The 18,411-nt window shown below is 37.6% G+C and overlaps 1 long non-coding RNA gene across 1 annotated transcript in view; it reads left to right on the plus strand.

The window, feature by feature from the left end:
* LOC141410865 (uncharacterized) overlaps nt 1-18,411 on the plus strand; it is a 242,136-nt gene that overhangs the window by 154,236 nt on the left and 69,489 nt on the right. The window contains exon 4 of the long non-coding RNA XR_012435653.1: nt 3,265-3,355. This is a non-coding gene — a long non-coding RNA (uncharacterized lncRNA). The remainder of the gene's footprint in view (nt 1-3,264; nt 3,356-18,411) is intronic.

Below are 18,411 nucleotides of genomic sequence, written 5' to 3' on the forward strand. Positions count from 1 at the left end.
CTAAAGGTAAATAGCCGAGATGAATCTCATTTGAAAACTTTTCACCTGTATATATGTGGTGTCTTGGTAGACAGGGTGCCTGAGGACAATGTCACAGTGAGTTTCCAACGAAGTAATTTAATTTGTTAAATTAAATAATTAGATTTATTTCTCATGTTGCCTTGGGGTAGTGAGGAGGAGGTAGGGGCATGGAGAAAAAAGAAAGTAAATTTGGGGCTTGTTTTAAAGCCCAATCTATAATGCTTTAACTGCAATTTGTAGATTTAGTCAAGGAAGTTTTGTAGTCAGAAAAACTGTCAGAAAGATAAGACTCATTCTCCCTGTAGAGTCATTCATGTTGTCAGTACCCCTCCCCCCAAAAAAATAAAACAATGAAAAAGGATACTGTATGAAATTTTGTCTTGGAGGTACCAGTATCAAAATTATGCTATCAGTTATCTATAATTGGATTTTGTTATTCTTATAAAATGATGATACTACCGACCCAAGTTGACAATATTTAAGAATCATTGTTTTCCACATGGGAGGGAACACACACACACACTCACACTCATACTCCCACATACTAGAACAGTTTTGGTAAAAACTTTAAATTTGATTCTTTGTGACCTGTTTATTTTTAACGAGTGGAGCACATAGGAAAAAATAAAACCACTTAATGAAATGAAAATGTATAAAAGGGAAATGCAAAATGAATCTCCAGACATTTAAGCTGAGGGAAAAAATATCCACTTAAGCTTAAAAAAACTTGACCCTATAAAATAAGAATTGCTAAATTCCAATAATTCAGTTAAAGCACTTGAAAAAGGCAGAATGTGTGATTTTGGTTCTTTGGTAGACTTTCTAAGTAATAACTGTACATTTTGTTTGTAAAAATGGAGAAGTTAATGATGAAAAATAGATGATGACTAGGTTATGTTTTTTAACCTTCTGTAATATTTTTAGTTAATAGTTCATTTGCAAAAACACATGCTGTTTGGTATATTTATGCAGTCAGGAAAATGGCAAATACTTTTTTCACAACAATTTTACAGTAACAGTAGCCCAACTATTTAAAATAGTAAGAAATTTTTGCTGTTTTCATCTGTGATTATGACAAAGAAAGGGCCTATGGAAAGAACCACATTCCATCAGTCACACAGAGCTTGGTTACTCTCAATAAATGCTTCTTATTTGATTTATATACTTAAATTCTGATGGAAAAAACCCAAATCAATTAGTAGCTTTTCTAGTTTTTAGGAGAAATTAGAAATTATTAAAAGCTTTCCCTAGCCCATCTTCTTTTAAACTGCAAAATCAAAGATTTGATTTATATATTTCTTTTAGAGCTTGAAGTATAAAATGCAACTTATTTTTCTCTGGCTATTCTAGAAAGTCAGGGAAAAGAAACCATAAAAGCAGTTTATTGGCATCCAAGCTGAGCAGTCTCCAGGAACACATCTGGGCTGGATTCACAGCCTGTGTAATTCACTGTGAGAATTCCCATTGAGTTACATAGGGCAACAATTAGGCCCAGAGAAGCAGATCAATGCTTTCCTAACTTGACATTTTTATAGTCATTTCTCCCACCACACACACTCCTTTAAGTAGTTATTTGCAGGTCTACCAGTGAGAATTTTAAGTATTTGAATATGTTAAATTAAGCATTCAGTTATGATAGTTAAGTAAATAAAGCTGGTGAGGTCTGTCTTGCATGCACAACTCCCTTTCCGACTTTCAAAACCACGCGGAAGAGTCCTGCTCATTCAAAGAACTTTCAGCGTTTAAAAGTTGTTGGCTATTTAAAATACAGGAAAATCTTAAAAAAGAAAAAGCTTAGGAGAACAAGTTGGAAAATGTTAGGAAAAGAAGACTTGCCTTGCCTACTTGAATGAACATGTACATTATATTATGCCTGCCCTGTGTCAGGTGCTACCTGAGGTACCAGTAACTTACAGAGCCCTGGGGTCTCTCCATCCAATGACCTGAAGTAGTGTAAACTAATTTTTACCTCATGTGGGAAAACAGGTATAAACAAAGTACAGTAGGAACGTGAAATAGGGATAATTCTGACTTGATGACTTCTGGGTTTGGGTTTCCATCTGAGAAAATCAGAGTAGATAACAATTAAGCTAGCTTTGAAGGATATGTAGAATTTTCTGGAAACTTGAAGGAAGAACAAGTCTGCCTGATGTGGACAGTTGGAGGATCAAACGCCAGGTGAGGGAGTGCGTGGCATAGAGACCTGGAAGGCAGGTGGAGGGCTGATGAGGAAATTCTACCCTTGGCAATTTTTTTTTATCCTATAAGGTCCTTACCTCTTTTGGGTCATGGATTCTTTAACACAGTGGTTGACTGCCTTGTTACATACTAGAATTACCAGGGAGATGAAAAGATAGTCAAGAGGCCCAGCTATGCCTCTTAGAACCCTGGGAGTGGACTGAGGACTCTGTATTTTTATAAAATCTTCAGATGCGTTCAGTGTAAAAGCTTTCCTCAGAATGTGGTTCAAGGATCAGCAGCATTGGTGTCAGCTGCAAAATCCAGATTCTCAGCTTCAAATCCAGACCTAGTCGATTCAAGACCATGGCAGGCCCAGCAATCTGTGTTTCAACAAGCTCTCCAGGAGAATTTGGTGCACACTGAAGGTCAAGAACCATTGCCATAGAGAATTTAATTAAAGCTGTTAATTTTTCCAGGAAAAAAATGTGGTGGTTTAAGATTCCTTCTACTCCTATTCCCTTTCCTCTCCCTAGTCCTGGAGTCCAGAAAACTAATTCACCTCTGGCAGTGAGAGCCACTGATAATTTTTAAGTCAAGCAATGACAAGAATGATTTTGGCTGTAGAGTAGTGGCTGCTGGAAAGAATGGAGAGCAATGGGGAGAGTGGGAGTCACCCACTTCCCCAAGAGGTTATCAAAATATAAAATAAAATAGAGCATGGTGACACAAAGTGTCTGTGTTGATATTGAGGAAATGGAAAATGACTTCAACGTTTCCATCTTGAGCTGGAAGAGAATGAAGCCTTACACAGGAGAGGGACCATGAAGAGAAAGGTTGGAGGCAAATACTGGCAATTACTGGACATGGATGGGAGAGGTATCAAAATAGGTCTGGAATTCAGCTGAGTGGTGCAGGCTGAGGATATTTCCACTCTACATTATAGAAGGAGAGGCGTCCCTCCTCCTCTCACTCTTAATATTTTGAGTCAGGTACTTCTTCATTTTGAAGTACTGACTTATATACTATCTGGTATTTAGTGGTATTCTTGTCCTTTCTCCGTAGGGGCCAACATCTCTTGAAGTTGCGACAACTAAGAATGTCTCCAGACATTGGCTGGTGTCTTGATGGCAAAATCTCCCATTGAGAAGCACTGGTGTGTGCTAAACCTTAAAAGTGGGTGAGATTGTTCCTGACTGAGTAGCAGGCAGGTGGTGAAGGAGGACCCAGCAACATACTGGAAAATTGTTCATCAAGATTAGGAAAAGTGGGTCAGAGGAGCTGTGTAAAGTCTGAGCTCCCAGACAAAGGTGGTTAGATGCCAACACTATCCAAGAGAAAGAGATTTGAGGAGAGGTCACAGGACTTGGTGATCTGGGTGCTGCTATGAAACAGACTCAATAGCCAGCTGTGACCTGAGAGTGACATCAAAGTAGGTGGAATACGAAAAAATGGAGAGAGTAAATCTAGATTGCTTCTTGACGTGCCTGGTTAAGGAGAGAGAAAAGGAGATAGAGGCACAGAGGCTGCAGAGACTTGCAGAAGTGGCTGACTCATAAGGAAATACTGGCATTTCAGATAAATCTAGAGCTTCAGGCAGGAACAGAATCTTTTCTTTACTAAAAGTTCAAAATATAAATAATATTAATTATGAAAGAGTATGAAAATATAGATTATAGAAGCAACATATTGACTAATTATAAGAATAGATGTCCGTGTTCTCTCTCCATCTCTCTCTCTTCCTTTCCCTCTTCTTTCCTCCCTTCCTATCCTCTCTCTTTCTTTCTTTCTTAATTGTCACAAGACAAAATTAATAAATCAGGAAATGTGTTTAATCTACAACACCACAAATAAAGCCTTGTTGATATGATTTGGCCTCTGGACTTGGTGACCTAAATAGTAGTGATGCTTTCTTTTTCATTTTTGATTTGTTCTTTCACACTGGCACTTTTCTGTGACCATCGTGGGGTCAGGAGATTGACATGTCAGTGAGAATCTCCCTTCTTTGTCTTACCTTGGGACTGGAAACACTTTTCACCACATTTAAATGGGAAATCGACAGATAAAGACCTTAGTGTTGTGTATCTTTTGCTAGCAATTTTCCAGACACACAAGCATCTGTATATGAAGAAATCATCATTAAACATTTTAACATGTGTGTATGTGTGTGTGTGTGTATACTGCCTCAGTTTCCAGGTTCCATTCATGGCTGTACAATTTAGCTGCCTGGCTTTGGGCATTTTATTTATTCTTTCCGGATTTCAAGTTCATCATTTACACAACGAGAAGGCAGAAATCAATAAGCTCTGAGGTTGTTTCTGGCTTTAAAATTCTATAATTGTATGATTTCCTTTCTGCATTATCTTTGTTTGGTAAGAGCTTGCCTTAATCTGATCCATTCCTGAGCAAAATCTCTCAGATTGACTTGAAGCTCCAATTTTTGTTCTGGTTCTCAAACCTTATTGTTTATTAGGTCAGAAGTAATGAGCTCTGAGTGCTTAAGAACTTGCTGGAGTTCACATAGTTAGTTTGTCAGGACTGTAGACAGAGTGTAAGAAGAATAAATTCATTCTTCCCAATTCTTCCATTGTACATTTAAATCCAGTAGAGCATGTCATCTATTAAAATGCAGAACCTTTGCATGCCTGTCTTTTCTTCTATAGCTCACAAAGCATTTTCCAAATGTATGAATGAATCTTCTCCTTTTGAGTCCTGTTGTAATCAACTTGATTGATAAGTTCTAAGCCAATTAATAGAGAATGACATACGAGTTAATTTCTACCACTAGATAGTGTAACAATGAGGAGGGAAGTACTGATCTATAGTAGTAAATTGACTCCCCAGAGACTGTATTTAAATTTGTTAGGGTAATTTGCAGCAACACTCCTAACTTTAAACCACACCTTTAATTCTTTCACCTTTATGACTGATTCTTGGTAGATAGGAAGGATTGGCTAGACCATGGACTGTCTTAAATAACATAGTTTGTCTTATGATAAAGAGTATACAAAGTTTCATTTCTGTCCTGGAAGTTAATTTAAATGAGACTATTTTCAACCTAAGATAAAAATCCCACTTCTACATTAAGATACGTTATGGCAACGAAGGCACTTGCTTATAATTTCAAGTAATTGTTTTCGTTCTTTGCATGGCACTCTGTCCATTAAATTGAGAAAACTGTTTTTAGTTACATAAAGTTTGTTTTTCATGGCACACTCTTAGGTATTACAGATTTTCAGACTTAAAAATCTTAAGTCTGAAATTACAAGTAAGATTACAAGTAGGATTGCTTTGAGATAGAAAGGAAAGTTCTGAATGGCTTCTCCACACTTTCTGTGAATGTAAGTGGGAAGGGGAAGTGGGGAGAAAAGCAGAGCAGAGGAAATGAAGAAAGAAGGACAAGAGATGTTTGTACTCACTGAGAAAAATAATGATTTAAAGGTGCCAAAGAAGAACCAGAGAAGAGTTCCTACTCCAGTGTCTAAGGAACAAGGAATGGACTTAAATCACTTTAAGCAAACACTTCAAGCAGAACCAGGACGCGAGTGAATACTACTCCAGGGCTAGCTTTTATTGTCTCTCTTCAGTTATTATTATATCCTATTAACATCAGTTTTGGAGAATTAACTAACTATTGTACATCAACATTTTTATTTGGAAAATCTGGAAGTTTCTAATATTTGGAGGGTGAGCCAGTTGCCTCATTCCTTCTCTGTCGTATAAAAAGTTTCGGAAGTACCTTTTGTTATAAGTCAGCACATTTTTGATTCTCTTTTATGGTCTTCTTATTTATGAGATTTTTTTTCCTTTTGCTTTTTAAGATGTACCTGAAATACTTTTCCTCATACATATTCTACATTGTGTTCAAAACATGGTTTGAGTTTATGATCTACATGAAGCCTTTGATGACTAAAGTAAATGCATAAATATCTTATTTTTACCTCTTCTGCCCTGGAGAGTTCAGTATTGATTTAGTTAAGTGATCACAGTCTTCTAGATTGTCTAGGTGTGTCATGAAAGCATGTTTTGGTTCCCCAAGTAGGAACTGATTTTCCTGCCTCTTGCACATCTTCTATAGTATTTAGCACAGCGCTGAGCCCCCCGAATACTTCCTGAATGAATCATGACATGCTGAAGTCTGTAGAAAGATAAAAAGAAAATCACCCGGAGGCTCCTCTGGCAAAAGGTCAGTTGAAATTTACGACAAATGTCAGTAGCTGAAGACGAGATATGGGTGTTGTTCCCAGATTTGAAAGGGAGATGACACCAGAGCAGAGAAACGTGAAGCAATTGTTCTGTATTCTTAACAGTCCGTGTATAATCCTCAAGGATACAGCATGTTGCCATAGTGCTTGCAGTTCGATTCCGGGGATATCTCAGGCTCATTTAACAATGCTACCCTTCGAACATTAGCATACTAATCTATATTACGGGCTGTGAACCGCATTCCTTGATAGCTTTTAACTAGGTGGATCGAGACTTTCACCCATATTACCAGGGTAATATTTAGCACGATGACCTAGGATTTTAAGAGGGCATTAGAAGGAGGAAAAGTCTTGGATTTCAATCATTTTTCCTTTTGCAGGATTCTTCCCAACGTTGCACACAGTGAAAAAAATCCTCTGAAGTTTAAATCTCTGTCTCTTCCTTTGCTTCTGCTGTGTTATCACTCCTGCGCACTCCACTGAGCTTGAAAATTGCAAAAGAGACACACAGCCTCCCCACCCCCCAGCTCCTAAACTACTCTGTTTATAGTCAGTTTGCCTCCCTGGATCTTATGTTTTAACACATGCTGTAGTGTTCAGATTGCAAACACAGCGGAGGGATGTTTAAATCCTAAAAACAAACTGTTTTCATTGCAATGTGCAAAACAGCATTCCACGAAGACATTTCAATTAATATTAGCTGAGTGAGGGGAGCCCTCTCTCTGTGGCCTGTTCAGTGTTTGGCCTCTCTCTGCTGAGACTGCCAACCAGGGTGCTGCCAATTAATGCCAGCTGTGATCTATTGTTTGCTTCTGACACCTGGGAAGTCCCAGCTCATCAGACTCCTGCAAACAGCAGCTGGCTTAGTGGAGGCTGCCAGACTTCAGGGATTCTGAGATCTCTCAGCGAAGGTAGGGGGCCGTCTTGTTTTAGTTAAGGGAATAGTCCGGAATAGTCAGCTTAAAACCCAAGAAACCTTACGTTAAACAACCCCCAAATTCGGGGAGGATCCGTCCAGGCCTGTAAGCCTCATAGCTCACTCCAGGTCCCCATAGGGCAGTCTTTTAAAACATCAACAAATTCCTAATCCTTTCTTATAAGGTCCCAACAAGTTCCTGTTTTGCTGGAAAGGTATTTTCAGGTCTTCATGTATCTCCAAAAAGTTCTCAATTTGGTCCATTTGTGCTATAATTTAATTTTACATGTGTTAAAAAATGCATATGCCCTTCCTGTGCTTCAAATCCATATTTATTTCTGTGCCAATTCTCAATTTGATTTTCTTCCTGATAGGCTCTGAAGGGCCAACATTTATTGAGTGCTTATTATGTGACAGGCACCAAGCCCTGCACGGGTTTTTATCATTATATTTCATTTATCTTAACAAGCCTGCTTCATTGTAGTTTTTACTCAAGTGGATGAAAAGTCAGTCAGATACAAGGGTTTCTTTTTTCATTTTCACATAATGGTGTTCTTAAAACGGTAATCATGTTTTATTCTGAACTTGAGCTCACTCTGAGGAAGAGTTTGAACATGTGCTGCTGTCTGACTGCCTTGGGCTGGTTGGGGTGAGTTGTCTCTTTCCTCCTTCTTTGGTAGATTAGGGAGGATTCTGAATTCCTCTTGGTCCTCTTGAATCATAAGTGTCAGAAGAATGGAAGCTGTTTGTCTGTATCATGGTTGGGCACCCTACACTCTGTAAGGCCCTGTAGGAATAACAAAAAGCACCAAAGACTACCTCTGGGAGAGATGATGCTGAGAGAGCTAGTAATTGGCTTAGTAGGTTTGGTCCCCAAACACGATTAGATACGCTGTCTCCTCATGCCTTCTTTGGGTCCTGAATCCTCCAGAGCTGGCTAGTCATTCTTCTTCTGTCCTGGGCTCCACGTTGCCATGCTGGAGCCCTCTGATTGTGTGAAATATGCAGTTAGTGCATGGTGTTGATCATTGGGGCTTGAGATAAAGCCATTTGCATTTGATTATTCAGTACATGATTCCATGTCTCAAGAAGTGAAAATCCAGTGAACTAAACCTCTGCTCCAGCTCTCATTAACAACTTGATCTAAATCCACTCAAAATGTTCACTCCTAAAGTCATCAGATGATAATAACATTGTTTGTGGAGTTCTATTGGTTCAGTTGGATAATTATAAATAGAATTTATAAACAGCTTCCAAATAATACTCAATTTCCTTTAAATCAAGCTAAAATTTCCCAAACAGTTGAGATTTATTTTACAATAGTGGAATATGCAAATAATATAAGGATGACAGCATTTCTAGGTTCAATGTGCAAAATTGCAGAGTCATTGCATGTGCCTTTTGAAATAAAATATGGACAATCCTGAAAATGGGAAAGGAAAAAAAGGGGAAAAAAGATATTTCAGATGCTTTCTTCCAGATAGAACACAATCAGTTCTTAATTGATCTGAGATATTTGATGCATTTCATCTTGAACAGCTTGTTTAGAAACCTGGAGTCCAAACCTTCTCTGCTGCAGACTTGGTGGACTATCTGAGCGGAAGAGTATGTGTTGGCAGTGCTGTTTGAGCTATGTCACTTCGTTCAGAGTTTGATCCAGGGAGGAATTAAAACCATATTTTGCTCTACCCCCCATGCAGTCATTGAGCGCTGGAAATTTGCTTCTATAAACAAAAGGCCATCATCACTTCTTCCTCTGTTCTTTAGATCTTTGCAAATCAAGCCAATTCACCGAGGCCCTGTATATAATTTTTATAGCTGAAGAACAATCCAGCAGTATCTCTATGCTCCCCCGATTAGACTTAGAAGAGGCATAACACATGTACCAGAAAACCATCTTTACATTAACTATAATTATTCTGTCTTGCCACTCTTCTTTTCCTGGGCTTTATTATGTAAGTAACAGTATGATTTTAAGCCAACCAAATAGCCACTGTAAAGTAAATGTGACTTGATGCACTGTCTCCTGGTGACACCTGCGGGAATAAGAACATTTCAGGATGCTAACCAAGTCACATCTGAAGACCTTCCAGGCTTTGACCACTGGTAGGAAGCTCCTGGCTCCTTGAAATAAAACAAAAGGTATCTTAAACCTATGAGAAATTATTAAACATGTCAAACACAGTTTCAAAAGATATCTTCACTTCAACACAGCAAAGTTGTGCAGCAAACATAGGTAAACTTAGAATACGGCTATTTTTAACTGAAAATGTCCTGACTTGCTTTTTGAAGATGCTGATACAACTTATGACACTGTTGGTGATGAGTGGTATGTAACAGCAGTTTCAGCTCTGAGGCTATCAAATAGTGAAAGGGAATGTTATGTACACAAATCCGAGGACACCAGAACAGTAACAGCCTTCGCTTTCCTGACTAAGAGAGAGATGGTTACCTAAAAGACTTGGGGAGAAATGCTGCTTTAACAAAGAAGAAAGAAGAAAATTCCCCTAAGGAAGACAATCTAAGGATGAAGTCATATGAATTTCTTCTAACTGCCTTTCTCTTTCACATAGAGATCACTTTGGATAAAGAAAAAGTAGCTAAGAGACTGCAGTTCCTTAGGAGAGTTCAAATGGCCAATTCTCTAATCAGTAGAGAGGCCTAATCATATGTTTTCATATACCGAACTTTTTCCTTTTTCATTAGGCTTTCTTGAAGCAGTTGGCTAATTAATGATAACAAAAAATTATTGAGCACTACCAGTATTGAAAAACCTCTAGTGTCATGTGTTTGGAAGGAAAAAAGGACCAATAGATAGTTAAACTTAAGGAGTGGGGGTGGGTGCACACACTCATGTATGTAAAGCAACATGCCTTAAAAGTAGAAATTGTGCTTTTAAACCAGGGAAATGTTCATAAATGCTGGGATGGCTTAAGTTGCAGAGATAGACAAGAAACTGCACTTTGTTTGATCTTGCAGAGGTCTCCTTATACAAAATAGGTGTAAAAATAATCATTTCCACATCTGTATTTGGACTTTGGTCCCATCCCTTAAATCAGAGTTATAAATCCTGTGAAGCCAGATTAATCTTATTTTATGAATGGTTGTAAAGAGAAAGGCTGGCCTTGGTTTTTACTTAAGGAAAAGCAAGAGACTTTTGCAAAATGGAAACAAGGAAAAGGATGATCACAGGGATAGTACCCTCAAGATATCCTGGGCTTGCTCTTTTCCCTAGAGAGCAGACTAAAGGTGTCTCAGCAAAGCAGAGGTAATAAAAAGAGCTTAAACTTTGGGGTCAGGTAGTTCTGCGTTTAGATTCTGGCTTTACTATTAACTAGCTTTGTGACTTCAGACATGTTTCTTAACTTCTCTGACCCAGAATTCATTTATAAAAATGGAGATAAGACTCAGATTACAGCATTGTTTCAGGAACTACAGATGATGGTGGAAAGTACATAGTTTTTGGCATTTAATAATTGGTAGCTGTTGTTGTAGATATTACTGTTTGATCACAAAGCTAAGGGGGCTTTGACACCACAATCAGATGCCTCACATGAGATCACGATGGGCTACTCTCTTCTGAAAAGCCTGTAAGAGGATTTATGGGTGGATATTTTTAATAGACAGGGCCTAACACTTCACAGATTAAGCTTTTCTTGGAAGGTCTTGTTGGAGCATGTTGGGTTTGCACCTTCATATACTTACTTTCCCCACAAGAGACTCTAATCTCTGGAATAAAACTCACCTGGATTTATCCAAAAAAGCATAGGCTTCAAGCATGATTTTTTTGCATCTGATCACTTGTTACCCTGGCACACAGGTTTCCTTCTTAATGGAAGGAGCTCTCTCTCAAAGATTCCCTCTGATCATGGGGTAACCTGGTCATTTAAAAGTCTCATGATGAAACTCATGATGGAAAACCCAAAACAAAGAGGTCTACGTGTATCTATTAGAGAATGTTGGACACAATACATTTGTGTAGTTGTAACATTTTCTGCTATTTTATTCCCAAGCAACCTCAAAAAGCATGTTAACAAGACTACTTGAAATTAATACTCTGCTGTTACAGTGTGCACAGATGGGCTCTCTCCCTTCCTCTCTGCCATGGTGCTGGCCGCTGGAGTTCCTAGAATACACAGCATGCTCCCTCCTTAACAAATTCCATCCCTAACATCAGCAGTGCTTGGCCTCAGGCCAAGTTGACTTCTCTTGGACTCCTTACAAAACCTTGTTCCTATTTTGTTTTTATTAGTTCTTACCACTCTAATTTCTCTCACTGTTATATTTTTCATTGGGTTAAGCCCTTGGTAGTCTTCTTGCTTTCTTGCCAAGTTCAAAAACAAAACAAATAAAACCAAGTTAGTGCAGGGATGGGGGTTCCCAGGACTCCCAGCACTAATTATATAATCACCACTGAAAATTCTGACCAGGTAGTTCAATTTGTTTTGAAACACAGGCAGCTCTGGAGTCTTTGCATTTGGGAGTGTCTTTCTGCTCATTTGTTGGATGCAGAGGAAACTGCCCGTGTAAATGGGGAGGTGCCACTGTGCCAAGCTAGGAGCTGGGCTTCCATGGCCCACACCCTCAACAGCTTCCCAACAACTCAACTGTACAGCTCTGGTGAAGAAGCCTGCTGTGAAAGTTAATGGTTATAAAAAGCACTTATTTACATCTGTTTCAGTGTAGCCATGAAGAGTGCAATTAATTAAGAAGTTTCTGGTGTGGTAAAAATAATCATACAGCAGGAATGCAAACACGTGATTTCCAAAGAGAATTTTTATTCCATATGGAATTTTTCCCCTAACTAAGAATTAATTGCAACTTTAAAGAAGGTTTGATTGTGTCTATGAAAAACATTTTAACTACTGAGGAATTCTAAATGACTTCAATTTAAAATTTTCTTTCTTTACATTGTTAGGAGTTAAGAGAAAAGGGCTTTGATCAAGCTCTGAGTTATAGAATTTATTAGAGTAAAGGGAAGAGGATAGCCTTCAGATGTGTTCTGTGGTGAGATGTTGAAGTTAAAAATTTTAAATGTTTGCAGACTAAAGACATGCTCGGCTGTGAGGCCTGAAAGAATAAACAAAATGTGACATGTTTTATTTTGTTACTTAACCCTTGTTTAAAAAAAGCACAACAAAAATGTATATAAATCATATTTTTTATGCTTTTCTGAAAGCATGGGCGTGGATTTTTGGTGAGTATCCTCCAGCTAGTGGCACTGTGCCCCAGGGGATGTGGTGCTTGGCATATATGCAAATAGCTTTAATTTCAGCTTCCAAAAGCTGCAAGCGTTTAAATGTATACAACACAGTGGAGCCATGGCCTTCTCTTTCTGCTGCCATCTGCTACACATTCCAATATTTTGCTGTCGCCCAGCGATGAATAATGCAAAGAGACAAAAAAAGAGTACAAGAAAAACACAGCTGAAGGCAAGATTGGTGGAGAAATGTGAGCATTGCTGCGTAGGCACAGCATAAAAATGTGACACTCGAGAGGAGGGACATGGAATAAAAGTGACTTGGATGCAGGCAGAGAACCTATTTCTATCAGATGCAGTCACAACAGTTACAGAGAAAAAAATTTCAATCAGTAATGAAGAGCTCTTATCACATGCAACTTTAATTTGATTGGCATGGCATTTCCATTATATGCTAATGAATTACGGATGATGAGAACTGTTGTCGCCTTCTGAGTGCAATTGAACATTCATCAATCAGTTACTTAAATGCCAGACTGTCTGAAATATTAAAGGAACTTGTTGCTATTTTGGAGATGAAAGTAAACAAACTAGAAATCACGAATCAACTGAGAAAAGGATATACATTGCTAAGTAGGGTTTTGGCAAGTTATTACTTCTCTGAGTGCATGGCAGGCCGGGTAGCCTATTCTCAGTGGATAATTGTGTCCCTGCAAAGCCAACAGAAAAACAAATTCTCTTAAGTGAATCCTGTTTTCTGTTGACTAGTATTATGCAATTATTGACTATTATGCTTGGGGGGTGGGGGAAGCTGATCTTAGAATGTAATAAGATCACTCTCAAGTATGCAACACTTTCGACAATACATGTTTAAAGGAAAATAACCATGTACTAAAATATTAACAGTGATCTTCAAAGTGGCAGCAGCATTGAAATTGTTGCAATCATGTTCTCCCTCGCACGCAGATTACAGACCTAAAACAAATGCAGTAATATTATTGGACATGGGTCACACTAAGGGGAGAACACGCACCAGAGGAATAGGGAAAGGGAAGGAAACCTAAAACTTGAATGTGGTTGATGTGCTCACTGTAGAGGAGCGAATATAGGAATCTTAAACTGGCAGAGGCCACTATGGGAAGGGGACCAGGAAGTAGTGAAGAGGTCTGGTGGATGAACCAGTTTGGGTTGTAATACATATATGTATGGTAACAACACAAAGAATCACCTTGTATAGCTATCTTTATCTGAAACTCGCAAAAATGCCATGTTTTTCTTATTTTCTTTTATGGTTTTTTTCTACAAAATTGGAGAACAAGAGAGCAGATCAGATTCTGCCCAGAGGCAGGGGGTAGGGGAGGTGGCCCAAATAATGTATACACATGTAAGTAGATGTAAAAATTATAAAATAAAATTTAAAAAAAGGAAAAAAGGAAATTATTGCAATCAAGTACCAGCACACACAAATTGTTGCAAAATAAAAATGCAAAAGATTAAAAAAAACCTTAAAACACCTGATAAAACACTACTAAATTATTCCATTTTTTTCCAATCAAAAAGACAAAAATGTTTGTAGCTTTAGATTATTGACTAAGGTTTTCATCAATCAAGCATCACTTAAAAAGTCTTAATTAATTTTCCTCATCCTTTCCACTTTTCTTCTACTTGTCCTTAGCATTTTTCTCTATACATTTTTATAATAATTTTTAGTAGTGGGTTATGTTACCTCCCATTAGGCTAAGTGCTAACATAGCTAATCTTTGTAAAGCAAATTCTATTCTACGCCAGCTGAGACATGGTCAGGCTGGGAACGCAGGTAGGGAAGAAGAGTATCAATTTGCAAACTTTTAATACTGTACAAGTTGATTTTGTTATCATTACTTAACATCCATTAGGATGGTTATTGTCAGAGAAAATGAAAGTAACAAGTGTTGGCAAGGATATGGAGAAAGTGGAACCCTGTACTCTGTTGGTAGGGTTGTAAAATGGTGCAGCTACTGTGGAAAACAACATGGCTGTTCCTCAAAAAATTCAAAATAGAATTATCATGACCATATAATCCAGCAATTTTACTTCTGCATATCTACTCCAAAGAACTGAAAACAGGGTCTACATGAAATATTTCTCTACCCATTTTCATGGCAGCATTATTCATAACAGCCAAAAGACAGAAGCAACTCTTCCATTGATGGATGTGTGCATAAAGAAACTGTGGTGTATTTCCTTGAATGTACTTAATGCCACTGAACTGTATAGCTAAAATGTCCAATATGGTAAATTTTATGTTATGTGGTTTACTAGAATTAAAAATACAATTTTAAAAGGATGTAAAAATGGATTTGTTACCAATGAGCAGATTTGCTAAGTAAATCAGTGTCAGCTTTGCTTATTTAGGATGTCATTACTGAATCGATGTAGTTTGTTGACAGTTATTAGATTCTTCTGCAACATAGAAAAGATGCCAGAAAGATTTGACTACTGTTGTTTTAAAGCGGACTGGTAGGGCAGAGGGAGAGATTATTTAAGATGAATTCTGGGAATGAATTGGGGACTTCATCCTCTTTTTTTTTTGCACAAAATGGAGAGAACCATTGCAATTTGTGTGTGTGTGTGTGTGTGTGTGTGTGTGTATTTGTGTGTGACAAGGTCTCACTATGTAGTGTAGGCTGGCCTTGAACTTAAGATCCTCCTGCCACAACCTCTGAAGTGCTTGGATTACAGATATGAACACCACATCTGGCTCACTGCAGCGTTTTGAGTAGAACAGAATCTTATGTTTAAGATGTGCCCAGATTATGCTATGATAGAAATGCAGAACAGAAATTTTAGAGGAGTGAGTGAGATTATTTTTAGCTGGAGGAATCATGCAATAAAAACCTAAGAAAGAGTTATAGAGAAAAAACATTCCTTTTTACATTTGAGCACGCTTGACACATCTTTACGTAGCAAAATTAAAACAAGATATTCTCTGCTTTACTGTTAATATGTTTGCTGATGTCTGTAAATCAACCTTCATTGACTGAGTCCTGTGTGAGCCCAGACTGGGGTTTGTGAGGACTGCCCCAGAGGTGGAGCTCAGTATGCCTGGGGACTCCTATGAATATAATGTATTTTATAAAATACCTGGACTTTTTCAGAATAAGAAGAGCGTTGCCCCAAAAAAGCTAGAGACATTACTGGCCATAGCATTTTTTGTCTAGAGTAATTAATTTAATAACTAATGTTAAAACACATATTCCTGACTTCTTTCTGGTTTAGAGCCCTCACAGGAAAATATCTTATAATGTGTCCTGTTCTACCATGGATAACACACTCAGTATCATTTGTTCAGGTAGAATGTAACGATTAATAAACAGCATAAACAGTTTTGACCCAAAGATCCTAGAGTTCTTGGAAGCACAAAACCAAGTCTGCCTTCTATTTCCTTGAGAAAACTTAGGATATTTAGAAGTAATACCTGACTGAAGAGAGGTGAAATAGTGTAATGTACAAAATAAAATCAAGAATAGCACACACACAGGTACAAATGTACATGATGAGAATTACAATACAGAAATGCTAAACACAACCGTCAAGAATGCTGAAAACTATATGATAAAGGACTAGCTTCTTTCAAATGTCTTTTCTTTAACTCAAAATGCTCACTTAAGTAATGTTCTACCGCAAAGTTAAAGTTTTACAGAGTAAACAAAAACAGATCATAATTGTCCCTTTCATTGCTATATTCAAGTACCTTTCTTTGACAGTTCTATCATACAATTCTGTGATTTGGTAACATAACTGAAAATATGCTAATTTTGATGAATAATTTGAGTTAAACTTTCTTGACTATTGGAAACATCTTGTCAAAATTTTCCTCACTATGAAGTTTCCCCTTACTCATGTGTTTATTTGGTGCAAATTCAGTGTTTAGATACATATGCCAATTTTACATTTTAATTGCAATATGTTTTTTCTTATAAAAATATTTGTCTGAACAATTAATTGTAAAAGGTGTGTCCCAAATGAGAACTAACCAAACTTTATGACATTCAAAGAAGATTTTTTTTATGATTCCTTTTCCTGAAATTGCATCTGTGAATTTCTAGATTAATTACATTTGGTTTAATCGTTTATTTGAAAACTATTAGCACACACACACACACACACACACACACAAAACCTACACAGAATTACAAACCTTGAGAAGGAACAAATTTGCAAGTGAAAGCTGCCTCCTTCCCTTGTTTCACTGCAATCCATAGGGAATTCACTTACCCTATGTTTTCCAATCTTTTTAAAATTTCTTTTTTATTGTGCTGAGTAGGGATACATTGTGACATTTACAAAAGTTCTTACAATATATCAAATGTGTCATACTTGAATTCACCCCTTCAACAGATATCATTTTTCCATTTACACACAGGTGTGCACAGGATTTGCCCCATATTCACCCTCCTTCACCATTTCCCCATCTCCTTCCCCCTCTCACTGGTACCAACTTCCAGTAGGACCTGTTCCACCCTCTTGTTCTCCAATTTTGTATAAAAAAAGAAGAAAAAAATGAAGGAAATGAAGAAAAATAACTTTTGGTTGTTTAAGATAGCTATACAGGGAGTTTCCTTGTGGCACCTCTATGTTTATATGTATTATAGCCTTATTTGTTTCATCTCCTCTATTTTTCTTCTTTCTACCTTAGTCCCTCTCTTATGGTGGTTTCAACCAGTTTAAAAATTCTGTATTCATTCTTGTAAGAGAGTACATTAACCATATTCACTTCCTTAATTTCCTTCTTTTACCTTCCCCTCATATGTGACCTCTTATCAAAGTGACCTGCTTTTCATAATATCACTGTATTTGTATTAGGTCTATATTCCACATCTTAGAAAAAACATACGACTTTTGGCCTTCTGAATCTGGCTAACTTCATTTAAAATCTTGTTCTCCATCATTCTGAGTGAGGTTAGCCTGGCCCAAAAGACCAAAAATCCTATGTTCTCCCTCATATGTGGACATTAGATCAAGGGCAAACACAACAAGGGGATTGGACTTTGAGCACATGATAAAAGTGAGAGCACACAAGGGAGGGGTGAGGATAGGTAAGACACCTAAAAAATTAGCTAGCATTTGTTGCCCTTAATGCAGAGAAACTAAAGCAGATACCTTAAAAGCAACTGAGGCCAATAGGAGAAGGGGACCAGGAACTAGAGAAAAGGTGAGATCAAAAAGAATTAACCTAGAAGGTAACACACACGCACAGGAAATTAATGTGAGTCAACTCCCTGTATAGCTATCCTTATCTCAACCAGCAAAAACACTTGTTCCTTCCTATTATTGCTTATACTCTCTCTTCAACAAAATTAGAGATAAGGGTAAAATAGTTTCTGCAAGGTATTGAGGGGGTGGGGGGGAGAGGGAGGGGGCGGAGTGGGTGGTAAGGGAGGGGGTGGGGAGCAGGGGGGAGAAATGACCCAAGCATTGTATACACATATGAATAATAAAACAATAAAAAAAAATAAAATCTTGTTCTCCAGTTCCATCCATTTACCTGCAAATAACAAAATTTCATTCTCCTTTGTGACTAAATTAAATTCCATTGTATATAAATACCACATTAGGCAAGCGCTCTACTACTTGAGCTATTCCACCAGTCTTTCCAATCTTTTAAAATATGGTGACAATCCTATGCATACATGGACCTAAAATAGAGGATCTGCATTCATTTCCTCCTGCAGATTTGTTCTTTTAACCGTATTTGTAGCTATCTTTTATATTTACCTCTATCACAGGTGGTGCAGTCTAGAGATCTATTGGAAAAAAATGATCTATAGATGAATTTTCTTTGGTTTGGCTTATAGATATGTTTGAAAAAATTGAATTTGAATTGTCCCATCAAAGTACTAATCAGGTCA

This window comes from Castor canadensis, chromosome 9 (assembly GCF_047511655.1).
Source record: "Castor canadensis chromosome 9, mCasCan1.hap1v2, whole genome shotgun sequence".
NCBI classification, from domain to species: domain Eukaryota; kingdom Metazoa; phylum Chordata; class Mammalia; order Rodentia; family Castoridae; genus Castor; species Castor canadensis.